We start from the raw sequence: 5324 nt of genomic DNA, 5'->3' as shown, positions 1-5324 counted from the left end.
AAATATATAATATTCAAATTGGGGTTTTAAAAACAAAATCGCCTGGGAGACTAGGACGGCAGGGTTGATGAAAATAGAACATGGGAAATACGGCAGGAGTTCGATTACTAACGTCTGTTCAACACCGGGAGCGGGGAAAGATCAAATTTGCCGGGCACTCAAAGATGTGTCCAAGCCGGTTAAAACGTATTTTATCCGTTTAAACATATTTACGGAGGGGGGGGGGGAGAACACTCAGTGATTTGGGAAAAAATGAAAAAGCTGAGCTGATCGGATTGGGTAGGAGTAGACTGTAATTTCATCCGATGTACACTAATGGTAAAGGCAATAAGGGACGTAGAAAGACAAAAAGAAGTTATTCTGCCGTACTATCAGGGTAAAACAATTCATCGGGTGTTAAAAGAGACATTTCTTGTCCTGAAACACAGAAAGCGGCGAATGAGGCAGACAATCCAGGAAACGTTAGGGGAGTACAGCGAGTGCCTGAGCATACGATAGACATTCTCCAAGAGCGACACAGGAAGAAACTAGGTCGATATATGTACATAGAAAGAGTATAAATGGTCCACGGTGCTGGGCCTATTCAGTAAAGAGGCGATGGCGAGTCCGGTGAGAGAGAGGTCGGCGGATGGTATTAGGAGTATTTTTTTTTCGTACTCTCCATTGAAAGAAAATAAGGAATATAAGGTACAGGAATATGTTAGTTGATGTTGGCATCATTTTTCTACCATGGGTATTTTAAGGGCTATATCAATTATACACTGTATCTGCAGAGTCGACGGCGCAAAGTGCGCATTGATACTATGTTGAGCGAGGAGGCTTTGCTGGTGGTGATAGAATATAGGTTTAGACTACAGAGCCCAAACCTCGTCCCATGGTAAGAACATTTACCAAGGGGACATCTCCTAGCCTGGTGGTGGTGGAGAGGCGATTTCCCGAAACAGCGGGTTAGTGCAGGCATTCAATCCATCAAAAAATTTTATGTGTCTCCGGCCAATGTACTCCGGCACTGAGGGCAGCTGAAGCTCAACGTGGATGCCAGTGTTTCTGGCCCTCTGCAACGCTATTCCTTTTACTATCTTCCGATGGACAGAGCTCTGGAAGCTCTACAGTCTGTTGAGCGTAGTTCTGTGCATATGTTTGAGCAGAGGCACACCGTAGAGGTACATCGGTCTAATGACGGCTTTGTATATCTGGAGCTTGAGCCTGAGCGAGAGCTGCGGAGATTTTAGAAGATGATAGAGTCAATAACTCTTCTGACGGGCCAGCTTCAGTCTCTCACGAACGTGGATTGAAAATGTGAGATGGCGATCGATAGTGACTCCCAGATAGAGCAAGGATGTGGAAATTCTTTGGTCGACCTCTTCAATCCTGAGACTCCACAGCACTCTGAGTGATCACCTGCGGGTGTATAACATGGATAAGGGGTTCGAATTGGATAAGACAATGATAAGGGTGGTTACAATCTCTTTAAATAAGAGAACAGCTTGTACTCACGCTTAATACATCTTAACTCGTAAGATCACATATAAAACATAAAAACATAGACTACAAATATTCGGGTCATGCCCGAGCAGCACTTGTAATGAATAAATAATATTTTATTTTATATTTTAATCAACACTTAACCTTAGTGATAGGTACTTAGGCTCTGGTAGAGAAACATGCCAGTAAAAATTGAAATATCTTAATTTTATTTTCTTATTGGATTTATGATATAATAAACATGACAAGCTGTTATGTAAATTTTCATAAGAACTAAATAGAAGGTGCCTAGCTCTTGCTCAAGTAGATAAATTTATCCTAAACTTCCTGTATCCAAGAATGTTTCATTCCAAACTGTTCTTGTTTCAAACTCCATTAGTACGGATTAAACATCTCTTCCATTACATATAAACAATCTGAAGGATTGCTAATCTCCTCAGAGAATATAGGATAAACCTATCATATTATAAATGCATGTCAGTGGGGTTTCGGATTACATTGAAAGAGGTTTATTATATTTCTAGATATCTTAAATTTTTTTGATTGTTTCATGAATGATTAATTAGATGATTTATGAAATAAATAGGCCTTTGTTCTCTAACAAGAGACTTTAATACACCTTATCTTAAATTTAGATGAACGATTCCGCGCTACATTTTCAATTTGTTGGCGGGAACTCCAACTCCGAAATTAATAAAGGAGATATAGTCTATCCACCGAAGGTCGATTAAGGGCTAGAGAACATGTGCGAAAAAGAGAGAACATAGAGAAGCAAAATAACATGAAGGATGGGCAAGGATTTGTCTTCTGACTCTACGCCTTCTGCACTAAAGAGGAGACTTGAAACATGGTTCTTTCTTTTCTGACGAATTTGGAAAACGGTCCGTCGTACAGAAACAAATGCTGACAAAATATCGTTTAAGAATATTAATATTAATTTGTTTTTCTTATCTGCTACAGTTTTAGAGATAATCACTATCCAAGGTCGAGAATTACTCAAAAAAATTTGATTTGTAATTCTTTCATATCTTTTTTCTAATATTTGGTGTAACATCTTAAATTCTTTGTCAATTTTAAGATTATTTATATGTGTTTGTAGGGTGGAAATTTCTTCATTGAGCTGAGATAAATTTTTATAATGTAGGAAAGTGTACCATTCCGTCATCAGATAAGACGAATTCATCTGAATTATCGAAGCTCCAGGGCCATTGGACAGCGTCTGGATTTTCAACGTTTCTATCTGGAGGGTCTGAGCCAGAAGAATGAAGGTCAGAAGAAACTTGAAAGAGCCCTTCATCGTCAAAATCTGCAAAAGGAAGATTTTTAGGGTTATTTTGCAGATCCTGAATCCGTTTTTCCAATTCCTAATTTAATTTTTGGGCGTAAATGTTATCGGCCAGACATTCGTTTTGCTTCGTGCCTTGACTAGTTGATGGTTTCTCAAAATTACTTGTTTTCTTAGGTCTTTTAATTTGACTGGGATGCAATTTTTTCGTTTTGCCCCTAGATGTTAAAAATTTTCCACCTAACTGTTTACCTTTTTGGTACTTAACATCCTTTTTATTGGAACTGGGTTTCCGAATGTATACTTCATCGGGTAATTTAGGAGCGTCTTCCCTTGTCTCGTTTCTTTTGTTGATGTATTTTTCTTTATTTTGCTCAATACTCGTTTTTATAGCTTCTCTTGTTGTTTTTAATTTTTCGTGATATTCCTGAATTAAATATTCTTGAATTTCCGGGTTTTCGTTAAAATTTTCTCTACTGATCCCAAAAGTAATTTCATTGGGACTTAATTTCAAATTTTGGTTCAGAGAATTATTATATGCGATTGTTGCAAGTTCAATTTTTTCTTCTTCAGATCCGGAGGTCTGGGTGTTAATTATTTTTATTAAGTCAATGAATGTAGAGCTTGCTCGGTTAAGTAATCCAAGTGAATTTGGGTGATTCGGGGTTGTTTCATGTTTGTTAATTTTGTGATATTTCAAGAAATCTCGAAATAAATTATTGTCAAACTCGCGGCCGTTGTCTGTTGTAATGACAAGGGGTTTTGGGAAGTGGACCAAATATTTTCTCAGAGTTGCCATAGACTCAACAGCATTGGCTGTTACACTATATCTTGTAAATAATTTTTTCGAAAAAGTATCCGCTATGATATAAACATAATAATTTCTCATGTGGAGTGTATCCATCATGATGGAGTCAAATGGTTTTTCTGGTGTTGGAGTAATCATAAATTTAGGTTTGATTGGCCTTCTGTCGTACTTGATTTTATTGCAAAGATCGCATTCATTTATAATGTCGGTAATATGATCCTTCATATTCGGCCAATAATATTTGGTTTTTAATTTCATATAAGTTTCACTTATACCCCTATGGCATGATTTTGCGATGTGTTGGTCTAGAATTAATTGTTTTTGCTCATTTTTATCAACAATATCAGGTAATAGTAAAGAATATTTTTTTATACGGTTGGTTAAAAATTTTTCCCTGATAATTTCAGTTACTTTATTATAGAGACCCTCATACCAATTGGTTTCACTTTCGACACCTTGTATTTTGGGCGAACAGTAAACTCCATACGTTAGATTAGGTCTTAATATTTCCATTAATTTGTTTTCTAGTTGTTCTGCATTTTGATTAAATGGATATGTAAGTTCTAAAGTTATTCTTGTTTTGTTAAATATCTTTTCGACTTGATGTTCGTTAAAGCCCTTTATGATGACGATTTGATTTTTCTCTACGTTCACAGGTCGTTGACAGTCGTCGACGATAAGGATCCTATTATCTGAAGACTCGGCAGAGTGTTGAGTATCCAGGGACGAGTTATCTTCTGAGATATGATACAAGTCGTACTCGGGTTTCTCTGAGAGGTGCTTGTCGACAGGATGTCGGGACAGATGGTCAGCAACCTTATTCGCTTTACCCTGAATATGCTTGATGTCATATTCGTAATCTTCGAGTAATAATTTCCATCTCATGAGTCGAGCGTTCTGTGTCTTACAAGTCTTGAGATATTCGAGAGGTTTGTGGTCAGTGTAAATAAAGAACTTCCTTCCATAGAGATAAGGCATAAAGTGGTTACAAGCCCAGATTATTGCAAGACATTCTTTCTCGGTCGTTGAATAATTCTGTTCTGCTTTAATCAGCGATGATACCGCTCTTGCAGGAAGTTTTAATTGTTCTAGGTGAACTGTTCTTTGCTTTTTCGGTTCTTTTAAGCTTTCTATGGTGACAATATTGTGTTCTCATATCGTGACCACTCTGAATGGGCCTTCGTATCTCTGCAGCTCTTTGCCTCTATTAGTTCCTACTTTACGGTACACCACAGTCCCAATTTTAAGGTTGCCAATTAGATTGCGAACACTATGATTATGTCTAGATGATTATGTGATGATTTTGTTGTCCAACATTTTGTTAATTTCCTCTCTAAATTGTTGTGGGTAATCTATAAAGAAATTTTTACCTTTTGGTAAGTCAGCCAGATCTTGTCCTTCTTTTATTTCTATCGCTAAAGAGTCTCTTTCCATTATAAAAGGAAACTCGTTGTGCTGTGACCTAATTGTTCTATTTTCAAAATCTACTTTAAAATTTAAATCATCCATAAGTTCGGATCCAATTAAAACGTAATAATTTGGACTAAAATCTAATATAAAAAATTTTAGTTTGAATGGACATTTTAAAAAAGTATTGTGAATACTAGTGGTTATAGTCTCTGTGCCTTTTTCTTCTCCAGCGGCGGTCACGACGATGAAATCTTCTTTTTGACGTTGAATTCCAGGTGGGACTATTTTTGGGTTTATATAATTTTTTTGCGAACCTGTATCCAACAACCATTTCCG

Source organism: Halyomorpha halys, unplaced genomic scaffold, assembly GCF_000696795.3.
Source record: "Halyomorpha halys isolate HHAL.00 unplaced genomic scaffold, Hhal_1.1 Scaffold100.1, whole genome shotgun sequence".
NCBI classification, from domain to species: Eukaryota; Metazoa; Arthropoda; class Insecta; order Hemiptera; family Pentatomidae; genus Halyomorpha; species Halyomorpha halys.
This window is presented reverse-complemented; position numbering follows the sequence as displayed.